Source organism: Benincasa hispida, chromosome 5 (assembly GCF_009727055.1).
Source record: "Benincasa hispida cultivar B227 chromosome 5, ASM972705v1, whole genome shotgun sequence".
Lineage (NCBI taxonomy): Eukaryota > Viridiplantae > Streptophyta > Magnoliopsida > Cucurbitales > Cucurbitaceae > Benincasa > Benincasa hispida.
In genome coordinates, this window is record NC_052353.1 from 54,002,982 (window position 1) to 54,011,628 (window position 8,647).

Genomic DNA, 8,647 nt, shown 5'->3' on the forward strand with positions numbered 1-8,647 from the left:
GGTGCCAACAGATGCTCAGACGTCTTAGAACTAATACATACAGACATTTGTGCTCCATTCCCTAGAGCCTCTTGGAATGGACAATAATATTTTATTACGTTCATAGACGACTATTTAAGATATGAGGTACCAATATTTAATTTTTGAGAAGTCTCAATCCTTGGACGTTCTCAAGTCTTTCCAAGTTGAAGTTAACCAAAATTAAGGCTATCAAATCTAATCGTGGTGGTGAATATTACGGTAGATATGATGGATCAGGTGAACAACGTCCAGGGCCTTTTGCCAAATACCTAGAGGAACGTGGAATCGCCCTGCAATACACTTTTTCGGACAAACCCAACATGAATGGTGTAGTGGATAGACGAAATAGAACACTTAAGGATATGGTAAGAAGTATGATTAGTCATTCTTTTCTACCCGTATCACTTTGGGGTGAGGCACTAAAGACTACAACAAATATTTTTAATAGGGTACTTAGTAAAGCAGTAGTTAAAACCCCTTATGAGCTGTGGACAGGAAAAAAGCCTAATATTAGACATCTTCACATCTGGGGTTATCCAGCTGAGGCTAGGCCTTATAGGCCTAAGAACTATTAGTTGTTATTTTATTGGGTATTCTAAACGTTCTCGATGTTTCAAGTTTTATGATTCCACAAGAATACATTGAAGTCCCCGTTGTTGAACCTAAAGTTCAAACTCAACAACCTCAAGAAGTGCCACTAAGAAGATCTACTAGAGAGAGAATATAAGTGCAATTCCAAATGTTTATATTGTGTTTCTTCAAGAACATCAGGATGATGTGGGCATAATAGAAGATGATCCTATTAACTTCAAACAAGTTTTACAAAGTTCTAAGTCCCAAAAGTGGATAAGTGCTATGGAAAAGGAAATAAAATCCATGAAAGATAATGACGTTTGGGAACTTGTCGAACTACCATCAGGAGTGAAACCCATAGGTTGTAAATAGATATTTAAAACCAAAAGAGATTCACATTGCAATATCGAAAGATATAAGGCTCGTCTTGTTGCAAAGGGTTTTACTTAAAAGGAATGTATTGATTACAAAGAGACTTTCTCTTCAGTTTCATCGAAAGATTCTTTTAGGGTAATCATGGCACTGGTAGCTCACTTTGATTTAAAGCTACACCAAATGAATGTAAAAACTATGTTTCTCAATGGGAACATTGATGAGACGATTTATATGGTGCAACCAGAAAACTTTGTGTCTGGTAATTCAAAGTCTATAGTGTGCAAATTGAAGAAATTCATCTACAGTCTCAGGCAAGCCTCTCGTTAATGGTATCACAAATTCCATAAAGTGATAACCTCATTTGGTTTAGAGGTGAATATAGTGGAAGATTGTGTATATCACAAGTAAATCAATCTTTCTGGTGTTATATATCGATGACATATTCATAGCTAGTAATGGTGTAGGTTTATTGCATGACACTAAGAGATTTCTCAAAAAGAATTTTGAGATGAAGGATCTTGGTGATGCTTCTTTTGTATTAGGAATTGAAATACTGTGAGATAGTTCTCAAGGTATTTTGAGATTGTAAAAAAAGAACTACATTGAAAAGATTTTGAGTAGATTTGGCATGAAAGAATGTGCACCAGGAGATATCCCGATCGCTAAAGGTGATAAATTTCATTTAGGTCAATGCCCCAAGACCATACTCGAAACCAAGGAGATGTAGAAGGTTCCCAATGCATCGGCTGTTGGAAGTCTAATGTATGCTCAAGTATGCACGCGTTCAGATATTGCGTTCGTAATTGGAGTATTAGGTAGATATTTGAGTAATCTGGGAATGGATCATTGGAAAGCAACCAAACAGGTTATGAGTTATTTACAGAGAACAAAAGATTATATGCTCACTTATTGGAGATCAGAAGTTTTAGAGCTTATTGGGTATTCTGATTCTGATTATGTTGGATGTCAAGACACTTTGCGATCCACTTCAGACTATATTTTCATGTTGGCTGGAGGAGTTTTATCCTGGAAAAGTGTTAAACAAACACTTATGGCTTCTTCTACCATGGCTGTAGAATTTATAACATGTTATGAGGCATCCAATCATGGAATATGGTTGCAAAATTTTAGGCAGTGAATAATGTTTGGCATAGAAAGACCACTAAAATTATTTTGTAATGATAAGTCAGCAGTGATGTATTCCAACAATAACAGATGCAATACAAAGTCAAAACACGTAGCATGAAGTTTCTGGTTGTTAAGAAAAGAGTTCAGAATGGTCAAATTTCGATAGAACACATAGGAATAAACTCTATGGTGGCAGATCCATTGACTAAAGGTTTACCACCTAAAGTTTTTCATGAGCATGTTGCTCACATATGTTTAATCATCTAAACTCGTTTATCACGCATGCAGTTTAGCATAAAGTTTTTAAGAATGATCTCATTAAAGAATTTGGATCAGTTGGAAACAGATATGATCTAGATCACTTTGCATATAGTTTCCATGTTATCCACCTGTACTTGATCTATGTCATGAATGTATTCACTAGAAGAAATTCGGGCTTTAATGTCGGTGGACAACCGACATTAAAGATAATGTTATTAAAGCCCTTTAATGTCGGTTGCCTTTAATGTCAGTTTTAAACCGACATTAAAGGGCTTCAATAACACAGCCTTCAATGTCGGTTGCAATCGACATTAAAGACCTTCAGTAAAATTTCGAACCGACATTAAAGGTCTTTAGTGTCGGTTGCAACGCATTAAAGACCTTCAGTGAAATTTCCATCCGACATTAAAGCCTCTGTTTTTTTTTTAATTATTAACCGACATTGAAGCCCGAATCTGTCCATTTTTTTTTTAAATTCCGTTGCCGAATCCATTTTTTTGGTCAAAAAGTATAACATGACACATCATCATTGAACGTTGTGGCATGACATATATTATTCATGTATGGATTATAAATCTATTACATTTAATCCACAAATTCTACTATAAAATTTACAATTTAAAAGGCTGTACAATAATTCAGGCCTTGAAAACACAAACTACAAGTAATACAAACATTATGATTTTACAAACATTATGAGATTACTGTCTCTCTCCAATTGGTAAGTATGGATCCTTCATAATTCTTCTGAACCAATCCCCTAGCTTCAGCAGTGTCTGGTTATAGGCATCTTTGTCTGACCACTGTTGTTCAAAGGATCACAAAACAAAAGGTTTAGGACAAAGGATTGAAAGTGAAAATGTGATAAGAATTCATATTCAACTAACTGTGTTTATTGGAATGTGCATAAATGGTACATTCAAGGCAAATTCTTGTAGTGAATGTGTTGGATCTAAAGTTCCCCAAGAAAAAGCATAAAGAGGTTGCGATACCAAATATTTACTCCTTTGTTGCATATGCAAAAACAAGAAAACTCAATAGTTGAATAAATGAGAGAATCTTCTTTTTCAAGATCTTGAAGAAGAGAAGCTTGGTTACCTAGATATGAGATACGAAGACGATGAAAATTTTCGGCAGCATAACGATGCTACCACAACAAAACCAAAAATTTACCTTGAACCTGTTCAAGAAGAAACACACTCCCAAAAATATTTCACAACTACTTGTTCTCAACAGAATTATCGGAATTCCCAAAAAATGAATATTCAAGAACATATACATCAATAAGTAAATTTAGCTCACAATATACTTCAAACCTCAAAAGTTGTCACAAAGACTACCGTAGTGCATGAATAACCCACAAACTACCATAGTGCGACCTACAAACTCGAGCACCTTAAATCAAATTTAAACTACAAATAAATAGTACCCATGAGTCATAAACGGATGTTACATTCTAATCCAATATGGTCCAAAGAGAAATAAGCACACTATAACTTCTCAAATAGGAATTTTCATATCATTAGAGTCACTTGAAAACACTTAGAAACTGTGCTTAAAACTGCAAGCATTCAAAAATGTATTTACCAGGAACAATTTTCACCTGAATCCCTTGCTGTTGCAAGAAATCCATCTCCTCCCCACCCCTTCCAAACACCTAAAAAATACACAAACAAAAAAGGTTTAAGACAAAGGATTGAAAGTGAAAATGTTATTAGAATTCATATTCAACTAACTGGGTTTATTGGGAATGTGCATAAATGGTACATTCAAGGAAAAATTCTTGTAGTGATGCTTATCGAATGATTAAATAATTTAAATCGAATATTAGCAAGATGCTTATCGAATCTTAATATGAAAAATGTTACTAATGTAATAGAAATACCGATTTTGTTACAGAGTTAGATACTAACTATTTAAATCGGATGTTAAAAAACGCTAGTAGAGCAAATTCATCATAAATTCATCTTTGTAATGATTTTTAGCTATATGCTAACCTAGCGTTTTCACATTTATTCTAGAATTTCTCGGACATTTTACAAATTGAATTGAAATTTAAATATTCAACAAGAATTTCAGGAATATACACATAGATAACCATATAATAAGTTCAAATCTACATATGAGAATGATGGTTACAAAGTTCTAACCTTCGATAAAGGTTCCACACTTAGTGAATGAATCTGTGCTCTTAAACCTAATGTCAACATTACACAACAAGCGCTCAAGACACTTGTTAAAGTGTACTCGTTTGGTTCCACACCATCCGAGAGCATCTCGACGAAGAAACTTAAACTCCGAGCTGCTTGACCATTATCACAACAGGAAGATACAACTGAAGTCCATGAAATCACATTCTTTTTCTTAATTTTCTTGAAGGCTCTTATTGCAAATTCAAAGCTCCCAGACTTAGAGTAGAAGTTCGAAAGAGAGTTGTCACATTTGCATCACGGGGATTGCTACGCTCATGACTGATGTACGTCACCAAATATTTCTCACCAGGAGAAAAATCAATTAACTTAACCTACATTTTATATATTAAAAGCTTAAGGCCTTTGGGACGTTAGCCAGCACTGTCAGAAGGTCTGGAGCGAAAAAAAATAACAAACCTATTGATGGGCAAAGTGCATCAGACGGCTAAAGGTACCTGCTCAACCCCAAACTGCAGCACCCTATCGGTGAATTGTTGCTAGGTAAGTCCCTAATGAGGACCAGTGAACAAAACTCTCANCTGCTCAACCCCAAACTGCAGCACCCTATCGGTGAATTGTTGCTAGGTAAGTCCCTAATGAGGACCAGTGAACAAAACTCTCAGTCCAAAACTGTAAAAGAAAATTATTTAATTAAGATAGGGTTAACAGCCCAAGAACAAAGATGCCTAAATTGTATTAATATTATATCGATATCCCAACATTAACCAAAACAATCTAACCAAGAGAGAGTAGCAACTTTAGATATAAAAACAAGTCCAATACTCAAGACATGCTAAAGGATACTCACTTGATGCTTGTAAACAGGCTCAGGCTTCAAATGTCTAGCATCATCCCAGAAAACCTCAGTATCGAAACCAGATTGGATAACAAACTGACCCCGTGCTTTTTCATCAATTAGCCACTGTTGAAGATTCTCCTGAAATGTTCAAAAGTAAATAGCAATTAGCATCATACTTCCACAACAACACAATTTGATCCATAAAATGACATTCTCACATGGTTCTTTTTCCCCATGGAAAATATTCAGCTAAGCACAGCTCCCAGATAACCTTCAAATGATCCATAAAACCCCCACCTTTCCTCAAGAAAACATATCACAAGAAGCAGTGGAGAAGCAAAATCAAGTAACGTTGCAGATAGTTTACCCTAGGAGTATATGGGCTAATTTCAGGAGGGGGCCACTCATCTGGGACTTTCATAAATCTGTCGAAGTCCTCAAACATATTAACTGTGAAAATATGAGCTCTATCCAGCTTGTACCCATCAGTCTTCTCTTTAGCAAGCTCAGCCTCCTTCAATATGACTAAAATTAAATGAGATGTTCAATTCATGGATCAGAACTATAGGTGAGAGGAAAGAATAGGCAAGATAATGTGTACCCCCGTAGAGGTAGAAAGTCAAACTCTTCTTCTAGCATCAAAGTAAACAGTATTACACACAAGACAGATTAGATTACACACACACACAAAAAAAAAAAAAGGACGTACAACAAAAAGCCTAGAAGCACAGCCGAGTGCAAAAACAAATATAGTAACAAAACGTATAGGAACAGAACTCCATGAAGGTAAACATACTCTTGAATGAAACGCATGTCTAGTTGTAATCCAAAATATCACATTATCATATAGTGCACACTTTCTGAATGCTAGAAGTTTCCATTTCAAAACCATTCTAACAAGGAATATTTACGATGTACCACTAATGTTGTGCCAATATATTACTGGTATGCAAAGACAATGAGAGATTAGGAAATAATCATAACAAGTTAAGTCAAACAAGTCATTAATTCATGAACATCAAACTACCTCTATAGTATTTATATTTCACCTCTAAATGGAAGATAGGGTGATGGTAAAAGAGTGGTGTAAGGCACCATTACAATGGATGGACTATGGAGGTTGAAAGTAGTCCCACCCAAAGGGACTAGAGTTAAGTACCAGCTATGCTAGAAAGTAAGATGAGCTTGCAAGTTTCTGTCACTCTATTGAACTTCATCAAATGCCAACAAGAACCAAAAGTGACAAAGATAGGAGACTTTCATTTTATCTTAAACAAGATTTATACTATAGAACATTATTTCTTCATAATACTATTTAAAATACATTTTGATTTGATAAATATATGAAGTTTCAGAGAAAAGTTAGCAGAAACAACACAAGAGTACGTGAGATAATGAGAAAGTACCTGTGGGGTGCTATACTCAATAAAGAAGTAACCAAAGTTTTCTATGTAGTAGGGTCAACAGGCATCCACAAACCATCATCCTTAATTACTCCAATCTATCCAAAAATTTTACGAACAACACCTTCGAGTTTCTCAAACTTCTCCGGAGGAACAACTGGAAGATTGTCAACAACTATAATGTTTCCAAACCTAGAATCAAACTCTAGACTCTCCTCTTGTAGAACCTCTTCATCATCACTATATACATAATTGCAGAAAAATGAAGGAATATGAGCCACGAAATGAAAAAACGAAAATAAACGAATAAACCCATCACGTTTCAAAGGAGAGCTCAGAAAATGCAAATTAAGATACAAAATCAAACGATAAAAGTGTAAAGCTTTGACCTAATGATTCTGAAATCCTCACCAGGAGGGAGACGAATAGCGTCAAAATCAACTTGGGAGAGATCTATCCCAAGCCGACAAGCTGTTTCCTCAATCTCCTTCATCAGCATCACGTCCGCCATGACGAACTAACTAACTCTGTCGGCGGCGAGATTTGAATGAGTAGTAGATCTTCCACTGCAAGGATTTATTTAACATAACCTAAGATAATTTTCGTAAGAAAGAAATAAATTGTCTGAAAATATATTGAGGAAGGGAGGGAAAAGAACTGACGATTATGAGAAGAGTATAGAGATGCAAGCGTTAAATGGAGAAACCAATCGGCGAGGGCCAGATGCAGGATGCTGCACCGAGAAGGTCGGCTGATACTTCGGCAGCTGAGAGTGCAGCGTGCGGCGGCAGTCGATGAGATGATGTCGAGCAGGAACTAAAAAAAAATAGGGGGGAATGGGTTTTGTTTTTTTTTCTTTAAAAAAAGAAAAGCGGATCTTTAATGTCGGTTTTAAACCGACATTAAAGATCCGCTTTTAAAAAAAAAAACAAAACCGACATTATACATTCAGTTTCACTTTTTTCAACCGACATTAAAGCTCAAAATTCTTGTAGTGATTGGAATTGGTAATCAAGGAAGGTTTAGTTACAAGGGTAGTGACGAAAGTCGCCTTGATTCCGTACTAATAAAGGAGATGAACCAAATTGAACTAAATGGGAATTCCATTATTGAAATAACTTGTTTATGCGTGCTTAAGGTTTATGTGATTTAATTATATCAGGTACATAGACATAACGCAAGTGGGAGAGTGTCAGACATATTTAAATAATAATATGTTTAATTAAAGTATGAGTTATGTATGTGGATTAATAATTTATCACATTGGGTCATTTTATTAGATTAGGCCCTACTATGTGACCTAATTAATTAAAATCCTAGATTCCTAATTGAGTATGAACTTAATGGGTAGAAGCCCATTCCTAGTTAATTAGGTTTAATGGTAACCCTAATTGAACTAGTATATAAAGAGACCTTAGGGTTATGGTCCCCAATATATCAAAACAATAAGCACTCAGTATTTCTTAAATCCCATTTAGAAAGAGATCTCACTAAGAGCATTTGGAGTTTTGGTTAGAAAGACTATAGTCATCTTAAAGTCCTCATCACCCCGAAGCTATCATCAATCACAATGGAATCCGTATATAATTTATTATTGACAATTTAACAGGAATAATCCTAGGGTTAATATATTCAATATAGATTTAAAGTTATTTTGCTTGCATGATATTCAAATTATAAAATATAAAGTTTTTAATGTGGGAATATAATTTGATTAATTTAGAAAGAAAATTTAGATTCAAATATATTTTATTTCCAATCAATATAAATTATTATACGGTACGTTAAAGTAAAAGTTGATAAAGTTTTGTAAACTAAAAATCTTTTTAACCATGCAGTGGAGTGAAAATAAACCATTATAAAATTTTATAATTTAATAATAAAAAGTAACATTA